This window comes from Watersipora subatra, unplaced genomic scaffold, assembly GCF_963576615.1.
Source record: "Watersipora subatra unplaced genomic scaffold, tzWatSuba1.1 SCAFFOLD_45, whole genome shotgun sequence".
In the NCBI taxonomy this organism is placed as follows: Eukaryota; Metazoa; Bryozoa; class Gymnolaemata; order Cheilostomatida; family Watersiporidae; genus Watersipora; species Watersipora subatra.
The window spans coordinates 130039-153045 of NW_027045217.1; positions in this window are offsets into that span (position 1 = coordinate 130039).

Below are 23007 nucleotides of genomic sequence, written 5' to 3' on the forward strand. Positions count from 1 at the left end.
TTTGGTTGAAATTGGAAATTTCTATTTTTCAGTTTTGTCAGACGTTTGTAATATTCTCACAATAAGCTAATTAGCTCAATTGGAGCATTTCTAGCATGTTTGGTTGAAATTGGAAATTTACATTTTTCAGCTTTGTCAGACGTTTGTAAAATTCTTACAGTAGGCTTATTTGCGCAATTTGAGCATTTCTAGCATGTTTGGTTGAAATTGGAAATTTACATTTTTTAGTTTTGTCAGACGTTTGTAATATTCTCACAATAAGCTAATTAGCTCAATTAGAGCATTTCTAGCATGTTTGGTTGAAATTGGAAATTTACATTTTTCACTTTTGTCAGACAATTGCAATATTCTCACAATAAGCTAATTAGCTCAATTGGAGCATTTCTAGCATGTTTGATTGAAATTGGAATTATAAATTTTTCACTTTTGTCAGACGTTTGTAATATTCTCACAATAAGCTAATTAGCTCAATTGGAGCATTTCTAGCATGTTTGGTTGAAATTGGAAATTTACATTTTTCACTTTTGTCAGACGTTTGTAATATTCTCACAATAAGCTAATTAGCACAATTGGAGCATTTCTAGCATGTTTGGTTGAAATTGGAAATTTACATTTTTCAGTTTTGTCAGACGTTTGTAATATTCTCACAATAAGCTAATTAGCACAATTGGAGCATTTCTAGCATGTTTGGTTGAAATTGGAAATTTACATTTTTCAGTTTTGTCAGACGTTTGTAATATTCTCACAATAAGCTAATTAGCACAATTGGAGCATTTCTAGCATGTTTGGTTGAAATTGGAAATTTACATTTTTCACTTTTGTCAGACATTTGCAATATTCTCACAATAAGCTAATTAGCTCAATTGGAACATTTCTAGCATGTTTGGTTGAAATTGGAGATTTACATTTTTCACTTTTGTCAGACGTTTGTAATATTCTCACAATAAGCTAATTAGCTCAATTGGAGCATTTCTAGCATGTTTGGTTGAAATCAGAAATTTACATTTTTTACTTTTGTCAGACGTTTGTAATATTCTCACAATAAGCTAATTAGCTCAATTGGAGCATTTCTAGCATGTTTGGTTGAAATTGGAAATTTACATTTTTCAGTTTTGTCAGACGTTTGTAATATTCTCACAATAAGCTAATTAGCTCAATTGGAGCATTTCTAGCATGTTTGGTTGAAATTGGAAATTTACATTTTTCACTTTTGTCAGACGTTTGTAATATTCTAACAATAAGCTAATTAGCTCAATTGGAGCATTTCTAGCATGTTTGGTTGAAATTGGAAATTTACATTTTTCACTTTTGTCAGACAATTGCAATATTCTATCAATAAGCTAATTAGCTCAATTGGAGCATTTCTAGCATGTTTGGTTGAAATTGGAAATTTCTATTTTTCAGTTTTGTCAGACGTTTGTAATATTCTCACAATAAGCTAATTAGCTCAATTGGAGCATTTCTAGCTTGTTTGGTTGAAATTGGAAATTTACATTTTTCAGTTTGGTCAGACGTTTGTAATATTCTCACAATAAGCTAATTAGCTCAATTGGAGCATTTCTAGCATGTTTGGTTGAAATTGGAAATTTACATTTTTCAGTTTTGTCATACGTTTGTAATATTCTCACAATAAGCTAATTAGCTCAATTGGAGCATTTCTAGCATGTTTGGTTGAAATTGGAAATTTACATTTTTCAGTTTTGTCGGACGTTTGTAATATTCTCACAATAAGCTAATTAGCTCAATTGGAGCATTTCTAGCATGTTTGGTTGAAGTTGAAAATTTACATTTTTCAGTTTTGTCAGACGTTTGTAATATTCTAACAATAAGCTAATTAGCTCAATTGGAGCATTTCTAGCATGTTTGGTTGAAATTGGAAATTTACATTTTTCACTTTTGTCAGACAATTGCAATATTCTATCAATAAGCTAATTAGCTCAATTGGAGCATTTCTAGCATGTTTGGTTGAAATTGGAAATTTCTATTTTTCAGTTTTGTCAGACGTTTGTAATATTCTCACAATAAGCTAATTAGCTCAATTGGAGCATTTCTAGCTTGTTTGGTTGAAATTGGAAATTTACATTTTTCAGTTTGGTCAGACGTTTGTAATATTCTCACAATAAGCTAATTAGTTCAATTGGAGCATTTCTAGCATGTTTGGTTGAAATTGGAAATTTACATTTTTCAGTTTTGTCAGACGTTTGTAATATTCTCACAATAAGCTAATTAGCTCAATTGGAGCATTTCTAGCATGTTTGGTTGAAATTGGAAATTTACATTTTTCACTTTGGTCAAAAAATTGCAATATTCTCACAATAAGCTAATTAGCTCAATTGGAGCATTTCTAGCATGTTTGGTTGAAATTGAAAATTTAAATTTTCAGTTTTGTCAGACGTTTGTAAAATTCTTACAGTAGGCTTATTTGCGCAATTGGAGCATTTCTAGCATGTTTGATTGAAATTGGAATTCTAAATTTTTCACTTTTGTCAGACGTTTGTAATATTCTCACAATAAGCTAATTAGCTCAATTGGAGCATTTCTAGCATGTTTGGTTGAAATTGGAAATTTACATTTTTCACTTTTGTCAGACATTTGCAATATTCTCACAATAAGCTAATTAGCTCAATTGGAACATTTCTAGCATGTTTGGTTGAAATTGGAAATTTCTATTTTTCACTTTTGTCAGACAATTGCAATATTCTCACAATAAGCTAATTAGCTCAATTGGAACATTTCTAGCATGTTTGGTTGAAATTGGAAATTTCTATTTTTCACTTTTGTCAGACAATTGCAATATTCTCACAATAAGCTAATTAGCTCAATTGGAGCCTTTCTAGCATGTTTGGTTGAAATTGGAAATTTCTATTTTTCAGTTTTGTCAGACGTTTGTAATATTCTCACAATAAGCTAATTAGCTCAATTGGAGCATTTCTAGCATGTTTGGTTGAAATCAGAAATTTACATTTTTTACTTTTGTCAGACGTTTGTAATATTCTCACAATAAGCTAATTAGCTCAATTGGAGCATTTCTAGCATGTTTGGTTGAAATTGGAAATTTACATTTTTCGCTTTTGTCAGACAATTGCAATATTCTCACAATAAGCTAATTAGCTCAATTGGAGCATTTCTAGCATGTTTGGTTGAAATTGGCAATTTACATTTTTCAGTTTTGTCAGACGTTTGTAATATTCTCACAATAAGCTAATTAGCTCAATTGGAGCATTTCTAGCATGTTTGGTTGAAATTGGAAATTTACATTTTTCACTTTTGTCAAACGTTTGTAATATTCTCACAATAAGCTAATTAGCTCAATTGGAGCATTTCTAGCATGTTTGGTTGAAATTGGAAATTTACATTTTTCAGTTTGGTCAGACGTTTGTAATATTCTCACAATAAGCTAACTAGCTCAATTGGAGCATTTCTAGCATGTTTGGTTGAAATTGGAAATTTACATTTTTCACTTTTGTCGGACGTTTGTAATATTCTCACAATAAGCTAATTAGCTCAATTGGAGCATTTCTAGCATGTTTGGTTGAAGTTGAAAATTTACATTTTTCAGTTTTGTCAGAGGTTTGTAATATTCTCACAATAAGCTAACTAGCTCAATTGGAGCATTTCTAGCATGTTTGGTTGAAATTGAAAGTTTACATTTTTCAGTTTTGTCAGACGTTTGTAATATTCTCACAATAAGCTAATTAGCTCAATTGGAGCATTTCTAGCATGTTTAGTTGAAATTGGAAATTTGCATTTTTCACTTTTGTCAGACAATTGCAATATTCTCACAATAAGCTAATTAGCTCAATTGGAGCATTTCTAGCGTGTTTGGTTGAAATTGGAAATTTACATTTTTCAGTTTTGTCAGACGTTTGTACACTTCTTACAGTAAGCTTATTTCCGCATTTGGAGCATTTCTAGCATGTTTGGTTGAAATTGGAAATTTACATTTTTCAGTTTTGTCATACGTTTGTAATATTCTGAAAATAAGCTAATTAGCTCAATTGGAGCATTTCTAGCATGTTTAGTTGAAATTGGAAATTTGCATTTTTCACTTTTGTCAGACAATTGCAATATTCTCTCAATAAGCTAATTAGCTCAATTGGAGCATTTCTAGCATGTTTGGTTGAAATTAGAAATTTACATTTTTCAGCTTTGTCAGACGTTTGTAAAATTCTTACAGTAGGCTTATTTGCGCAATTTGAGCATTTCTAGCATGTTTGGTTGAAATTGGAACTTTACATTTTTCAGTTTTGTCAGACGTTTGTAATATTCTCACAATAAGCTAATTAGCTCAATTAGAGCATTTCTAGCATGTTTGGTTGAAATTGGAAATTTACATTTTTCACTTTTGTCAGACAATTGCAATATTCTCACAATAAGCTAATTAGCTCAATTGGAGCATTTCTAGCATGTTTGGTTGAAATTGGAAATTTACATTTTTCAGCTTTGTCAGACGTTTGTAATATTCTCACAATAAGCTAATTAGCTCAATTGGAGCATTTCTAGCATGTTTGGTTGAAATTGGAAATTTACATTTTTCACTTTTGTCAGACAATTGCAATATTCTCACAATAAGCTAATTAGCTCAATTGGAGCATTTCTAGCATGTTTAGTTGAAATTGGAAATTTACATTTTTCACTTTTGTCAGACAATCGCAATATTCTCACAATAAGCTAATTAGCTCAATTGGAGCATTTCTAGCATGTTTAGTTGAAATTGGAAATTTACATTTTTCAGTTTTGTCATACGTTTGTAATATTCTCACAATAAGCTAATTAGCTCAATTGGAGCATTTCTAGCATGTTTGGTTGAAATTGGAAATTTACATTTTTCAGTTTGGTCAGACGTTTGTAATATTCTCACAATAAGCTAATTAGCTCAATTGGAGCATTTCTAGCATGTTTGGTTGAAATTGGAAATTTACACTTTTCAGTTTTGTCAGACGTTTGTAATATTCTCACAATAAGCTAATTAGCTCAATTGGAGCATTTCTAGCATGTTTGGTTGAAATTGGAAATTTACATTTATCAGTTTTGTCAGACGTTTGTAATATTCTCACAAAAAGCTAATTAGCTCAAATGGAGCATTTCTAGCATGTTTGGTTGAAATTGGAAATTTACATTTTTCAGTTTTGTCAGACGTTTGTAATATTCTCACAATAAGCTAATTAGCTCAATTGGAGCATTTCTAGCATGTTTGGTTGAAATTGAAAACTTAAATTTTCAGTTTTGTCAGACATTTGTAAAATTCTTACAGTAGGCTTATTTGCGCAATTGGAGCATTTCTAGCATGTTTGATTGAAATTGGAATTTTAAATTTTTCACTTTTGTCAGACGTTTGTAATATTCTCACAATAAGCTAATTAGCTCAATTGGAGCATTTCTAGCATGTTTGGTTGAAATTGGAAATTTACATTTTTCAGTTTTGTCAGACGTTCGTAATATTCTCACAATAAGCTAACTAGCTCAATTGGAGCATTTCTAGCATGTTTGGTTGAAATTGAAAATTTACATTTTTCAGTTTTGTCAGACGTTTGTACACTTCTTACAGTAAGCTTATTTCCGCATTTGGAGCATTTCTAGCATGTTTGGTTGAAATTGGAAATTTACATTTTTCAGTTTTGTCAGACGTTTGTAATATTCTCAAAATAAGCTAATTAGCTCAATTGGAGCATTTCTAGCATGTTTAGTTGAAATTGGAAATTTGCATTTTTCACTTTTGTCAGACAATTGCAATATTCTCTCAATAAGCTAATTAGCTCATTTGGAGCATTTCTAGCATGTTTGGTTGAAATTGGAAATTTACATTTTTCAGCTTTGTCAGACGTTTGTAAAATTATTACAGTAGGCTTATTTGCGCAATTTGAGCATTTCTAGCATGTTTGGTTGAAATTGGAAATTTACATTTTTCAGTTTTGTCAGACGTTTGTAATATTCTCACAATAAGCTAATTAGCTCAATTGGAGCATTTCTAGCATGTTTGGTTGAAATTGGAAATTTACATTTTTCACTTTTGTCAGACAATTGCAATATTCTCACAATAAGCTAATTAGCTCAATTGGAGCATTTCTAGCATGTTTGGTTGAAATTGGAAATTTACATTTTTCAGCTTTGTCAGACGTTTGTAATATTCTCACAATAAGCTAATTAGCTCAATTGGAGCATTTCTAGCATGTTTGGTTGAAATTGGAAATTTACATTTTTCACTTTTGTCAGACAATTGCAATATTCTCACAATAAGCTAATTAGCTCAATTGGAGCATTTCTAGCATGTTTGGTTGAAATTGGAAATTTACATTTTTCACTTTTGTCAGACAATTGCAATATTCTCACAATAAGCTAATTAGCTCAATTGGAGCATTTCTAGCATGTTTAGTTGAAATTGGAAATTCACATTTTTCAGTTTTGTCATACGTTTGTAATATTCTCACAATAAGCTAATTAGCTCAATTGGAGCATTTCTAGCATGTTTGGTTGAAATTGGAAATTTACATTTTTCAGTTTTGTCAGACGTTTGTAATATTCTCACAATAAGCTAATTAGCTCAATTGGAGCATTTCTAGCATGTTTGGTTGAAATTGGAAATTTACATTTTTCAGTTTTGTCAGACGTTTGTAATATTCTCACAATAAGCTAATTAGCTCAATTGGAGCATTTCTAGCATGTTTGATTGAAATTGGAATTATAAATTTTTCACTTTTGTCAGACGTTTGTAATATTCTCACAATAAGCTAATTAGCTCAATTGGAGCATTTCTAGCATGTTTGGTTGAAATTGGAAATTTACATTTTTCACTTTTGTCAGACGTTTGTAATATTCTAACAATAAGCTAATTAGCTCAATTGGAGCATTTCTAGCATGTTTGGTTGAAATTGGAAATTTACATTTTTCACTTTTGTCAGACAATTGCAATATTCTATCAATAAGCTAATTAGCTCAATTGGAGCATTTCTAGCATGTTTGGTTGAAATTGGAAATTTCTATTTTTCAGTTTTGTCAGACGTTTGTAATATTCTCACAATAAGCTAATTAGCTCAATTGGAGCATTTCTAGCTTGTTTGGTTGAAATTGGAAATTTACATTTTTCAGTTTGGTCAGACGTTTGTAATATTCTCACAATAAGCTAATTAGCACAATTGGAGCATTTCTAGCATGTTTGGTTGAAATTGGAAATTTACATTTTTCAGTTTTGTCATACGTTTGTAATATTCTCACAATAAGCTAATTAGCTCAATTGGAGCATTTCTAGCATGTTTGGTTGAAATTGGAAATTTACATTTTTCAGTTTTGTCGGACGTTTGTAATATTCTCACAATAAGCTAATTAGCTCAATTGGAGCATTTCTAGCATGTTTGGTTGAAGTTGAAAATTTACATTTTTCAGTTTTGTCAGACGTTTGTAATATTCTAACAATAAGCTAATTAGCTCAATTGGAGCATTTCTAGCATGTTTGGTTGAAATTGGAAATTTACATTTTTCACTTTTGTCAGACAATTGCAATATTCTATCAATAAGCTAATTAGCTCAATTGGAGCATTTCTAGCATGTTTGGTTGAAATTGGAAATTTCTATTTTTCAGTTTTGTCAGACGTTTGTAATATTCTCACAATAAGCTAATTAGCTCAATTGGAGCATTTCTAGCTTGTTTGGTTGAAATTGGAAATTTACATTTTTCAGTTTGGTCAGACGTTTGTAATATTCTCACAATAAGCTAATTAGTTCAATTGGAGCATTTCTAGCATGTTTGGTTGAAATTGGAAATTTACATTTTTCAGTTTTGTCAGACGTTTGTAATATTCTCACAATAAGCTAATTAGCTCAATTGGAGCATTTCTAGCATGTTTGGTTGAAATTGGAAATTTACATTTTTCACTTTGGTCAAAAAATTGCAATATTCTCACAATAAGCTAATTAGCTCAATTGGAGCATTTCTAGCATGTTTGGTTGAAATTGAAAATTTAAATTTTCAGTTTTGTCAGACGTTTGTAAAATTCTTACAGTAGGCTTATTTGCGCAATTGGAGCATTTCTAGCATGTTTGATTGAAATTGGAATTCTAAATTTTTCACTTTTGTCAGACGTTTGTAATATTCTCACAATAAGCTAATTAGCTCAATTGGAGCATTTCTAGCATGTTTGGTTGAAATTGGAAATTTACATTTTTCACTTTTGTCAGACATTTGCAATATTCTCACAATAAGCTAATTAGCTCAATTGGAACATTTCTAGCATGTTTGGTTGAAATCAGAAATTTACATTTTTTACTTTTGTCAGACGTTTGTAATATTCTCACAATAAGCTAATTAGCCCAATTGGAGCATTTCTAGCATGTTTGGTTGAAATTGGAAATTTACATTTTTCGCTTTTGTCAGACAATTGCAATATTCTCACAATAAGCTAATTAGCTCAATTGGAGCATTTCTAGCATGTTTGGTTGAAATTGGAAATTTACATTTTTCAGTTTTGTCAGACGTTTGTAATATTCTCACAATAAGCTAATTAGCTCAATTGGAGCATTTCTAGCATGTTTGGTTGAAATTGGAAATTTACATTTTTCACTTTTGTCAAACGTTTGTAATATTCTCACAATAAGCTAATTAGCTCAATTGGAGCATTTCTAGCATGTTTGGTTGAAATTGGAAATTTACATTTTTCAGTTTGGTCAGACGTTTGTAATATTCTCACAATAAGCTAACTAGCTCAATTGGAGCATTTCTAGCATGTTTGGTTGAAATTGGAAATTTACATTTTTCACTTTTGTCGGACGTTTGTAATATTCTCACAATAAGCTAATTAGCTCAATTGGAGCATTTCTAGCATGTTTGGTTGAAGTTGAAAATTTACATTTTTCAGTTTTGTCAGAGGTTTGTAATATTCTCACAATAAGCTAACTAGCTCAATTGGAGCATTTCTAGCATGTTTGGTTGAAATTGAAAGTTTACATTTTTCAGTTTTGTCAGACGTTTGTAATATTCTCACAATAAGCTAATTAGCTCAATTGGAGCATTTCTAGCATGTTTAGTTGAAATTGGAAATTTGCATTTTTCACTTTTGTCAGACAATTGCAATATTCTCTCAATAAGCTAATTAGCTCAATTGGAGCATTTCTAGCGTGTTTGGTTGAAATTGGAAATTTACATTTTTCAGTTTTGTCAGACGTTTGTACACTTCTTACAGTAAGCTTATTTCCGCATTTGGAGCATTTCTAGCATGTTTGGTTGAAATTGGAAATTTACATTTTTCAGTTTTGTCATACGTTTGTAATATTCTGAAAATAAGCTAATTAGCTCAATTGGAGCATTTCTAGCATGTTTAGTTGAAATTGGAAATTTGCATTTTTCACTTTTGTCAGACAATTGCAATATTCTCTCAATAAGCTAATTAGCTCAATTGGAGCATTTCTAGCATGTTTGGTTGAAATTGGAAATTTACATTTTTCAGCTTTGTCAGACGTTTGTAAAATTCTTACAGTAGGCTTATTTGCGCAATTTGAGCATTTCTAGCATGTTTGGTTGAAATTGGAACTTTACATTTTTCAGTTTTGTCAGACGTTTGTAATATTCTCACAATAAGCTAATTAGCTCAATTAGAGCATTTCTAGCATGTTTGGTTGAAATTGGAAATTTACATTTTTCACTTTTGTCAGACAATTGCAATATTCTCACAATAAGCTAATTAGCTCAATTGGAGCATTTCTAGCATGTTTGGTTGAAATTGGAAATTTACATTTTTCAGCTTTGTCAGACGTTTGTAATATTCTCACAATAAGCTAATTAGCTCAATTGGAGCATTTCTAGCATGTTTGGTTGAAATTGGAAATTTACATTTTTCACTTTTGTCAGACAATTGCAATATTCTCACAATAAGCTAATTAGCTCAATTGGAGCATTTCTAGCATGTTTAGTTGAAATTGGAAATTTACATTTTTCACTTTTGTCAGACAATCGCAATATTCTCACAATAAGCTAATTAGCTCAATTGGAGCATTTCTAGCATGTTTAGTTGAAATTGGAAATTTACATTTTTCAGTTTTGTCATACGTTTGTAATATTCTCACAATAAGCTAATTAGCTCAATTGGAGCATTTCTAGCATGTTTGGTTGAAATTGGAAATTTACATTTTTCAGTTTGGTCAGACGTTTGTAATATTCTCACAATAAGCTAATTAGCTCAATTGGAGCATTTCTAGCATGTTTGGTTGAAATTGGAAATTTACACTTTTCAGTTTTGTCAGACGTTTGTAATATTCTCACAATAAGCTAATTAGCTCAATTGGAGCATTTCTAGCATGTTTGGTTGAAATTGGAAATTTACATTTATCAGTTTTGTCAGACGTTTGTAATATTCTCACAAAAAGCTAATTAGCTCAAATGGAGCATTTCTAGCATGTTTGGTTGAAATTGGAAATTTACATTTTTCAGTTTTGTCAGACGTTTGTAATATTCTCACAATAAGCTAATTAGCTCAATTGGAGCATTTCTAGCATGTTTGGTTGAAATTGAAAACTTAAATTTTCAGTTTTGTCAGACATTTGTAAAATTCTTACAGTAGGCTTATTTGCGCAATTGGAGCATTTCTAGCATGTTTGATTGAAATTGGAATTTTAAATTTTTCACTTTTGTCAGACGTTTGTAATATTCTCACAATAAGCTAATTAGCTCAATTGGAGCATTTCTAGCATGTTTGGTTGAAATTGGAAATTTACATTTTTCAGTTTTGTCAGACGTTCGTAATATTCTCACAATAAGCTAACTAGCTCAATTGGAGCATTTCTAGCATGTTTGGTTGAAATTGAAAATTTACATTTTTCAGTTTTGTCAGACGTTTGTACACTTCTTACAGTAAGCTTATTTCCGCATTTGGAGCATTTCTAGCATGTTTGGTTGAAATTGGAAATTTACATTTTTCAGTTTTGTCAGACGTTTGTAATATTCTCAAAATAAGCTAATTAGCTCAATTGGAGCATTTCTAGCATGTTTAGTTGAAATTGGAAATTTGCATTTTTCACTTTTGTCAGACAATTGCAATATTCTCTCAATAAGCTAATTAGCTCATTTGGAGCATTTCTAGCATGTTTGGTTGAAATTGGAAATTTACATTTTTCAGCTTTGTCAGACGTTTGTAAAATTATTACAGTAGGCTTATTTGCGCAATTTGAGCATTTCTAGCATGTTTGGTTGAAATTGGAAATTTACATTTTTCAGTTTTGTCAGACGTTTGTAATATTCTCACAATAAGCTAATTAGCTCAATTGGAGCATTTCTAGCATGTTTGGTTGAAATTGGAAATTTACATTTTTCACTTTTGTCAGACAATTGCAATATTCTCACAATAAGCTAATTAGCTCAATTGGAGCATTTCTAGCATGTTTGGTTGAAATTGGAAATTTACATTTTTCAGCTTTGTCAGACGTTTGTAATATTCTCACAATAAGCTAATTAGCTCAATTGGAGCATTTCTAGCATGTTTGGTTGAAATTGGAAATTTACATTTTTCACTTTTGTCAGACAATTGCAATATTCTCACAATAAGCTAATTAGCTCAATTGGAGCATTTCTAGCATGTTTGGTTGAAATTGGAAATTTACATTTTTCACTTTTGTCAGACAATTGCAATATTCTCACAATAAGCTAATTAGCTCAATTGGAGCATTTCTAGCATGTTTAGTTGAAATTGGAAATTCACATTTTTCAGTTTTGTCATACGTTTGTAATATTCTCACAATAAGCTAATTAGCTCAATTGGAGCATTTCTAGCATGTTTGGTTGAAATTGGAAATTTACATTTTTCAGTTTTGTCAGACGTTTGTAATATTCTCACAATAAGCTAATTAGCTCAATTGGAGCATTTCTAGCATGTTTGGTTGAAATTGGAAATTTACATTTTTCAGTTTTGTCAGACGTTTGTAATATTCTCACAATAAGCTAATTAGCTCAATTGGAGCATTTCTAGCATGTTTGATTGAAATTGGAATTATAAATTTTTCACTTTTGTCAGACGTTTGTAATATTCTCACAATAAGCTAATTAGCTCAATTGGAGCATTTCTAGCATGTTTGGTTGAAATTGGAAATTTACATTTTTCACTTTTGTCAGACGTTTGTAATATTCTCACAATAAGCTAATTAGCACAATTGGAGCATTTCTAGCATGTTTGGTTGAAATTGGAAATTTACATTTTTCAGTTTTGTCAGACGTTTGTAATATTCTCACAATAAGCTAATTAGCACAATTGGAGCATTTCTAGCATGTTTGGTTGAAATTGGAAATTTACATTTTTCAGTTTTGTCAGACGTTTGTAATATTCTCACAATAAGCTAATTAGCACAATTGGAGCATTTCTAGCATGTTTGGTTGAAATTGGAAATTTACATTTTTCACTTTTGTCAGACATTTGCAATATTCTCACAATAAGCTAATTAGCTCAATTGGAACATTTCTAGCATGTTTGGTTGAAATTGGAGATTTACATTTTTCACTTTTGTCAGACGTTTGTAATATTCTCACAATAAGCTAATTAGCTCAATTGGAGCATTTCTAGCATGTTTGGTTGAAATCAGAAATTTACATTTTTTACTTTTGTCAGACGTTTGTAATATTCTCACAATAAGCTAATTAGCTCAATTGGAGCATTTCTAGCATGTTTGGTTGAAATTGGAAATTTACATTTTTCAGTTTTGTCAGACGTTTGTAATATTCTCACAATAAGCTAATTAGCTCAATTGGAGCATTTCTAGCATGTTTGGTTGAAATTGGAAATTTACATTTTTCACTTTTGTCAGACGTTTGTAATATTCTAACAATAAGCTAATTAGCTCAATTGGAGCATTTCTAGCATGTTTGGTTGAAATTGGAAATTTACATTTTTCACTTTTGTCAGACAATTGCAATATTCTATCAATAAGCTAATTAGCTCAATTGGAGCATTTCTAGCATGTTTGGTTGAAATTGGAAATTTCTATTTTTCAGTTTGGTCAGACGTTTGTAATATTCTCACAATAAGCTAATTAGCTCAATTGGAGCATTTCTAGCATGTTTGGTTGAAATTGGAAATTTACATTTTTCAGTTTTGTCATACGTTTGTAATATTCTCACAATAAGCTAATTAGCTCAATTGGAGCATTTCTAGCATGTTTGGTTGAAATTGGAAATTTACATTTTTCAGTTTTGTCGGACGTTTGTAATATTCTCACAATAAGCTAATTAGCTCAATTGGAGCATTTCTAGCATGTTTGGTTGAAGTTGAAAATTTACATTTTTCAGTTTTGTCAGAGGTTTGTAATATTCTCACAATAAGCTAACTAGCTCAATTGGAGCATTTCTAGCATGTTTGGTTGAAATTGAAAATTTACATTTTTCAGTTTTGTCAGACGTTTGTAATATTCTCACAATAAGCTAATTAGCTCAATTGGAGCATTTCTAGCATGTTTAGTTGAAATTGGAAATTTGCATTTTTCACTTTTGTCAGACAATTGCAATATTCTCTCAATAAGCTAATTAGCTCAATTGGAGCATTTCTAGCATGTTTGGTTGAAATTGGAAATTTACATTTTTCAGTTTTGTCAGACGTTTGTACACTTCTTACAGTAAGCTTATTTCCGCATTTGGAGCATTTCTAGCATGTTTGGTTGAAATTGGAAATTTACATTTTTCAGTTTTGTCAGACGTTTGTAATATTCTCACAATAAGCTAATTAGCTCAATTGGAGCATTTCTAGCATGTTTGGTTGAAATTGGAAATTTACATTTTTCACTTTTGTCAAACAATTGCAATATTCTCACAATAAGCTAATTAGCTCAATTGGAGCATTTCTAGCATGTTTGGTTGAAATTGAAAAATTAAATTTTCAGTTTTGTCAGACGTTTGTAAAATTCTTACAGTAGGCTTATTTGCGCAATTGGAGCATTTCTAGCATGTTTGGTTGAAATTGGAAATTTCTATTTTTCAGTTTTGTCAGACGTTTGTAATATTCTCACAATAAGCTAATTAGCTCAATTGGAGCATTTCTAGCTTGTTTGGTTGAAATTGGAAATTTACATTTTTCAGTTTGGTCAGACGTTTGTAATATTCTCACAATAAGCTAATTAGCTCAATTGGAGCATTTCTAGCATGTTTGGTTGAAATTGGAAATTTACATTTTTCAGTTTTGTCAGACGTTTGTAATATTCTCACAATAAGCTAATTAGCTCAATTGGAGCATTTCTAGCATGTTTGGTTGAAATTGGAAATTAACATTTTTCACTTTTGTCAAAAAATTGCAATATTCTCACAATAAGCTAATTAGCTCAATTGGAGCATTTCTAGCATGTTTGGTTGAAATTGGCAATTTACATTTTTCAGTTTTGTCAGACGTTTGTAATATTCTCACAATAAGCTAATTAGCTCAATTGGAGCATTTCTAGCATGTTTGGTTGAAATTGGAAATTTACATTTTTCAGTTTTGTCAGACGTTTGTAATATTCTCACAATAAGCTAATTAGCTCAATTGGAGCATTTCTAGCATGTTTGGTTGAAATCAGAAATTTACATTTTTTACTTTTGTAAAACGTTTGTAATATTCTCACAATAAGCTAATTAGCTCAATTGGAGCATTTCTAGCATGTTTAGTTGAAATTGGAAATTTGCATTTTTCACTTTTGTCAGACAATTGCAATATTCTCACAATAAGCTAATTAGCTCAATTGGAGCATTTCTAGCATGTTTGGTTGAAATTGGAAATTTACATTTTTCAGCTTTGTCAGACGTTTGTAAAATTCTTACAGTAGGCTTATTTGCGCAATTTGAGCATTTCTAGCATGTTTGGTTGAAATTGGAATTTTACATTTTTCAGTTTTGTCAGACGTTTGTAATATTCTCACAATAAGCTAATTAGCTCAATTGGAGCATTTCTAGCATGTTTGGTTGAAATTGGAAATTTACATTTTTCACTTTTGTCAGACAATTGCAATATTCTCACAATAAGCTAATTAGCTCAATTGGAGCATTTCTAGCATGTTTGGTTGAAATTGGAAATTTACATTTTTCAGCTTTGTCAGACGTTTGTAATATTCTCACAATAAGCTAATTAGCTCAATTGGAGCATTTCTAGCATGTTTGGTTGAAATTGGAAATTTACATTTTTCACTTTTGTCAGACAATTGCAATATTCTCACAATAAGCTAATTAGCTCAATTGGAGCATTTCTAGCATGTTTAGTTGAAATTGGAAATTTACATTTTTCACTTTTGTCAGACAATCGCAATATTCTCACAATAAGCTAATTAGCTCAATTGGAGCATTTCTAGCATGTTTAGTTGAAATTGGAAATTTACATTTTTCAGTTTTGTCATACGTTTGTAATATTCTCACAATAAGCTAATTAGCTCAATTGGAGCATTTCTAGGATGTTTGGTTGAAATTGGAAATTTACATTTTTCAGTTTGGTCAGACGTTTGTAATATTCTCACAATAAGCTAATTAGCTCAATTGGAGCATTTCTAGCATGTTTGGTTGAAATTGGAAATTTACACTTTTCAGTTTTGTCAGACGTTTGTAATATTCTCACAATAAGCTAATTAGCTCAATTGGAGCATTTCTAGCATGTTTGGTTGAAATTGGAAATTTACATTTATCAGTTTTGTCAGACGTTTGTAATATTCTCACAAAAACCTAATTAGCTCAAATGGAACATTTCTAGCATGTTTGGTTGAAATTGGAAATTTACATTTTTCAGTTTTGTCAGACGTTTGTAATATTCTCACAATAAGCTAATTAGCTCAATTGGAGCATTTCTAGCATGTTTGGTTGAAATTGAAAATTTAAATTTTCAGTTTTGTCAGACATTTGTAAAATTCTTACAGTAGGCTTGTTTGCGCAATTGGAGCATTTCTAGCATGTTTGATTGAAATTGGAATTTTAAATTTTTCACTTTTGTCAGACACTTGTAATATTCTCACAATAAGCTAATTAGCTCAATTGGAGCATTTCTAGCATGTTTGGTTGAAATTGGAAATTTACATTTTTCAGTTTTGTCAGACGTTCGTAATATTCTCACAATAAGCTAACTAGCTCAATTGGAGCATTTCTAGCATGTTTGGTTGAAATTGAAAATTTACATTTTTCAGTTTTGTCAGACGTTTGTAAACTTCTTACAGTAAGCTTATTTCCGCATTTGGAGCATTTCTAGCATGTTTGGTTGAAATTGGAAATTTACATTTTTCAGTTTTGTCAGACGTTTGTAATATTCTCAAAATAAGCTAATTAGCTCAATTGGAGCATTTCTAGCATGTTTAGTTGAAATTGGAAATTTGCATTTTTCACTTTTGTCAGACAATTGCAATATTCTCTCAATAAGCTAATTAGCTCAATTGGAGCATTTCTAGCATGTTTGGTTGAAATTGGAAATTTACATTTTTCAGCTTTGTCAGACGTTTGTAAAATTCTTACAGTAGGCTTATTTGCGCAATTTGAGCATTTCTAGCATGTTTGGTTGAAATTGGAAATTTACATTTTTCAGTTTTGTCAGACGTTTGTAATATTCTCACAATAAGCTAATTAGCTCAATTGGAGCATTTCTAGCATGTTTGGTTGAAATTGGAAATTTACATTTTTCACTTTTGTCAGACAATTGCAATATTCTCACAATAAGCTAATTAGCTCAATTGGAGCATTTCTAGCATGTTTGGTTGAAATTGGAAATTTACATTTTTCAGCTTTGTCAGACGTTTGTAATATTCTCACAATAAGCTAATTAGCTCAATTGGAGCATTTCTAGCATGTTTGGTTGAAATTGGAAATTTACATTTTTCACTTTTGTCAGACAATTGCAATATTCTCACAATAAGCTAATTAGCTCAATTGGAGCATTTCTAGCATGTTTGGTTGAAATTGGAAATTTACATTTTTCACTTTTGTCAGACAATTGCAATATTCTCACAATAAGCTAATTAGCTCAATTGGAGCATTTCTAGCATGTTTAGTTGAAATTGGAAATTCACATTTTTCAGTTTTGTCATACGTTTGTAATATTCTCACAATAAGCTAATTAGCTCAATTGGAGCATTTCTAGCATGTTTGGTTGAAATTGGAAATTTACATTTTTCAGTTTTGTCAGACGTTTGTAATATTCTCACAATAAGCTAATTAGCTCAATTGGAGCATTTCTAGCATGTTTGGTTGAAATTGGAAATTTACATTTTTCAGTTTTGTCAGACGTTTGTAATATTCTCACAATAAGCTAATTAGCTCAATTGGAGCATTTCTAGCATGTTTGATTGAAATTGGAATTATAAATTTTTCAGTTTTGTCAGACGTTTGTAATATTCTCACAATAAGCTAATTAGCTCAATTGGAGCATTTCTAGCATGTTTGGTTGAAATTGGAAATTTACATTTTTCACTTTTGTCAGACGTTTGTAATATTCTCACAATAAGCTAATTAGCACAATTGGAGCATTTCTAGCATGTTTGGTTGAAATTGGAAATTTACATTTTTCAGTTTTGTCAGACGTTTGTAATATTCTCACAAAAAGCTGATTAGCACAATTGGAGCATTTCTAGCATGTTTGGTTGAAATTGGAAATTTACATTTTTCAGTTTTGTCAGACGTTTGTAATATTCTCACAATAAGCTAATTAGCACAATTGGAGCATTTCTAGCATGTTTGGTTGAAATTGGAAATTTACATTTTTCACTTTTGTCAGACAATTGCAATATTCTCACAATAAGCTAATTAGCTCAATTGGAACATTTCTAGCATGTTTGGTTGAAATTGGAGATTTACATTTCTCACTTTTGTCAGACGTTTGTAATATTCTCACAATAAGCTAATTAGCTCAATTGGAGCATTTCTAGCATGTTTGGTTGAAATCAGAAATTTACATTTTTTACTTTTGTCAGACGTTTGTAATATTCTCACAATAAGCTAATTAGCTCAATTGGAGCATTTCTAGCATGTTTGGTTGAAATTGGAAATTTACATTTTTCAGTTTTGTCAGACGTTTGTAATATTCTCACAATAAGCTAATTAGCTCAATTGGAGCATTTCTAGCATGTTTGGTTGAAATTGGAAATTTACATTTTTCACTTTTGTCAGACGTTTGTAATATTCTAACAATAAGCTAATTAGCTCAATTGGAGCATTTCTAGCATGTTTGGTTGAAATTGGAAATTTACATTTTTCACTTTTGTCAGACAATTGCAATATTCTATCAATAAGCTAATTAGCTCAATTGGAGCATTTCTAGCATGTTTGGTTGAAATTGGAAATTTCTATTTTTCAGTTTTGTCAGACGTTTGTAATATTCTCACAATAAGCTAATTAGCTCAATTGGAGCATTTCTAGCTTGTTTGGTTGAAATTGGAAATTTACATTTTTCAGTTTTGTCAGACGTTTGTAATATTCTCACAATAAGCTAATTAGCTCAATTGGAGCATTTCTAGCATGTTTGGTTGAAATTGGAAATTTACATTTTTCAGTTTTGTCATACGTTTGTAATATTCTCACAATAAGCTAATTAGCTCAATTGGAGCATTTCTAGCATGTTTGGTTGAAATTGGAAATTTACATTTTTCAGTTTTGTCGGACGTTTGTAATATTCTCACAATAAGCTAATTAGCTCAATTGGAGCATTTCTAGCATGTTTGGTTGAAGTTGAAAATTTACATTTTTCAGTTTTGTCAGAGGTTTGTAATATTCTCACAATAAGCTAACTAGCTCAATTGGAGCATTTCTAGCATGTTTGGTTGAAATTGAAAATTTACATTTTTCAGTTTTGTCAGACGTTTGTAATATTCTCACAATAAGCTAATTAGCTCAATTGGAGCATTTCTAGCATGTTTATTTGAAATTGGAAAATTGAATTTTTCACTTTTGTCAGACAATTGCAATATTCTCTCAATAAGCTAATTAGCTCAATTGGAGCATTTCTAGCATGTTTGGTTGAAATTGCAAATTTACATTTTTCAGTTTTGTCAGACGTTTGTACACTTCTTACAGTAAGCTTATTTCCGCATTTGGAGCATTTCTAGCATGTTTGGTTGAAATTGGAAATTTACATTTTTCAGTTTTGTCAGACGTTTGTAATATTCTCAAAATAAGCTAATTAGCTCAATTGGAGCATTTCTAGCATGTTTAGTTGAAATTGGAAATTTGCATTTTTCACTTTTGTCAGACAATTGCAATATTCTCTCAATAAGCTAATTAGCTCAATTGGAGCATTTCTAGCATGTTTGGTTGAAATTGGAAATTTACATTTTTCAGCTTTGTCAGACATTTGTAAAATTCTTACAGTAGGCTTATTTGCGCAATTTGAGCATTTCTAGCATGTTTGGTTGAAATTGGAAATTTACATTTTTCAGTTTTGTCAGACGTTTGTAATATTCTCACAATAAGCTAATTAGCTCAATTGGAGCATTTCTAACATGTTTGGTTCAAATTGGAAATTTACATTTTTCACTTTTGTCAGACAATTGCAATATTCTCACAATAAGCTAATTAGCTCAATTGGAGCATTTCTAGCATGTTTGGTTGAAATTGGAAATTTACATTTTTCAGCTTTGTCAGACGTTTGTAATATTCTCACAATAAGCTAATTAGCTCAATTGGAGCATTTCTAGCATGTTTGGTTGAAATTGGAAATTTACATTTTTCACTTTTGTCAGACAATTGCAATATTCTCACAATAAGCTAATTAGCTCAATTGGAGCATTTCTAGCATGTTTAGTTCAAATTGGAAATTTACATTATTCAGTTTTGTCATACGTTTGTAATATTCTCACAATAAGCTAATTAGCTCAATTGGAGCATTTCTAGCATGTTTGGTTGAAATTGGAAATTTACATTTTTCAGTTTTGTCAGACGTTTGTAATATTCTCACAATAAGCTAATTAGCTCAATTGGAGCATTTCTAGCATGTTTGGTTGAAATTGGAAATTTACATTTTTCAGTTTTGTCAGACGTTTGTAATATTCTCACAATAAGCTAATTAGCTCAATTGGAGCATTTCTAGCATGTTTGGTTGAAATTGGAAATTTACATTTATCAGTTTTGTCAGACGTTTGTAATATTCTCACAAAAAGCTAATTAGCTCAAATGGAGCATTTCTAGCATGTTTGGTTGAAATTGGAAATTTACATTTTTCAGTTTTGTCAGACGTTTGTAATATTCTCACAATAAGCTAATTAGCTCAATTGGAGCATTTCTAGCATGTTTGGTTGAAATTGGAAATTTACATTTTTCACTTTTGTCAAACAATTGCAATATTCTCACAATAAGCTAATTAGCTCAATTGGAGCATTTCTAGCATGTTTGGTTGAAATTGAAAATTTAAATTTTCAGTTTTGTCAGACATTTGTAAAATTCTTACAGTAGGCTTATTTGCGCAATTGGAGCATTTCTAGCATGTTTGGTTGAAATTGGAAATTTACATTTTTCAGTTTTGTCAGACGTTTGTAATATTCTCACAATAAGCTAATTAGCTCAATTGGAGCATTTCTAGCATGTTTGGTTGAAATTGGAAATTTACATTTTTTACTTTTGTCAGACGTTTGTAATATTCTCACAATAAGCTAATTAGCTCAATTTGAGCATTTCTAGCATGTTTGGTTCAAATTGGAAATTTACATTTTTCACTTTTGTCAGACGTTTGTAATATTCTCACAATAAGCTAATTAGCTCAATTGGAGCAATTCTAGCATGTTTGGTTGAAATTGGAAATTTACATTTTTCAGTTTTGTCGGACGTTTGTAATATTCTCACAATAAGCTAATTAGCTCAATTGGAGCATTTCTAGCATGTTTGGTTGAAGTTGAAAATTTACATTTTTCAGTTTTGTCAGAGGTTTGTAATATTCTCACAATAAGGTAACTAGCTCAATTGGAGCATTTCTAGCATGTTTGGTTGAAATTGGAAATTTCTTTTTTTCAGTTTTGTCAGACGTTTGTAATATTCTCACAATAAGCTAATTAGCTCAATTGGAGCATTTCTAGCATGTTTGGTTGAAATCAGAATTTTACATTTTTTACTTTTGTCAGACGTTTGTAATATTCTCACAATAAGCTAATTAGCTCAATTGGAGCATTTCTAGCATGTTTGGTTGAAATTGGAAATTTACATTTTTCGCTTTTGTCAGACAATTGCAATATTCTCACAATAAGCTAATTAGCTCAATTGGAGCATTTCTAGCATGTTTGGTTGAAGTTGAAAATTTACATTTTTCAGTTTTGTCAGAGGTTTGTAATATTCTCACAATAAGCTAACTAGCTCAATTGGAGCATTTCTAGCATGTTTGGTTGAAATTGGAAATTTCTTTTTTTCAGTTTTGTCAGACGTTTGTAATATTCTCACAATAAGCTAATTAGCTCAATTGGAGCATTTCTAGCTTGTTTGGTTGAAATTGGAAATTTACATTTTTCAGTTTGGTCAGACGTTTGTAATATTCTCACAATAAGCTAATTAGCTCAATTGGAGCATTTCTAGCATGTTTGGTTGAAATTGGAAATTTACATTTTTCAGTTTTATCAGACGTTTGTAATATTCTCACAATAAGCTAATTAGCTCAATTTGAGCATTTCTAGCATGTTTGGTTCAAATTGGAAATTTACATTTTTCACTTTTGTCAGACGTTTGTAATATTCTCACAATAAGCTAATTAGCTCAATTTGAGCAATTCTAGCATGTTTGGTTGAAATTGGAAATTTACATTTTTCAGTTTTGTCGGACGTTTGTAATATTCTCACAATAAGCTAATTAGCTCAATTGGAGCATTTCTAGCATGTTTGGTTGAAGTTGAAAATTTACATTTTTTACTTTTGTCAGACGTTTGTAATATTCTCACAATAAGCTAATTAGCTCAATTGGAGCATTTCTAGCAGGTTTGGTTGAAATTGGAAAATTACATTTTTTACTTTTGTCAGACGTTTGTAATATTCTCACAATAAGCTAATTAGCTCAATTTGAGCATTTCTAGCATGTTTGGTTCAAATTGGAAATTTACATTTTTCACTTTTGTCAGACGTTTGTAATATTCTCACAATAAGCTAATTAGCTCAATTGGAGCAATTCTAGCATGTTTGGTTGAAATTGGAAATTTACATTTTTCAGTTTTGTCGGACGTTTGTAATATTCTCACAATAAGCTAATTAGCTCAATTGGAGCATTTCTAGCATGTTTGGTTGAAGTTGAAAATTTACATTTTTCAGTTTTGTCAGAGGTTTGTAATATTCTCACAATAAGGTAACTAGCTCAATTGGAGCATTTCTAGCATGTTTGGTTGAAATTGGAAATTTCTTTTTTTCAGTTTTGTCAGACGTTTGTAATATTCTCACAATAAGCTAATTAGCTCAATTGGAGCATTTCTAGCATGTTTGGTTGAAATCAGAATTTTACATTTTTTACTTTTGTCAGACGTTTGTAATATTCTCACAATAAGCTAATTAGCTCAATTGGAGCATTTCTAGCGTGTTTGGTTGAAATTGGAAATTTACATTTTTCGCTTTTGTCAGACAATTGCAATATTCTCACAATAAGCTAATTAGCTCAATTGGAGCATTTCTAGCATGTTTGGTTGAAGTTGAAAATTTACATTTTTCAGTTTTGTCAGAGGTTTGTAATATTCTCACAATAAGCTAACTAGCTCAATTGGAGCATTTCTAGCATGTTTGGTTGAAATTGGAAATTTCTTTTTTTCAGTTTTGTCAGACGTTTGTAATATTCTCACAATAAGCTAATTAGCTCAATTGGAGCATTTCTAGCTTGTTTGGTTGAAATTGGAAATTTACATTTTTCAGTTTGGTCAGACGTTTGTAATATTCTCACAATAAGCTAATTAGCTCAATTGGAGCATTTCTAGCATGTTTGGTTGAAATTGGAAATTTACATTTTTCAGTTTTATCAGACGTTTGTAATATTCTCACAATAAGCTAATTAGCTCAATTTGAGCATTTCTAGCATGTTTGGTTCAAATTGGAAATTTACATTTTTCACTTTTGTCAGACGTTTGTAATATTCTCACAATAAGCTAATTAGCTCAATTT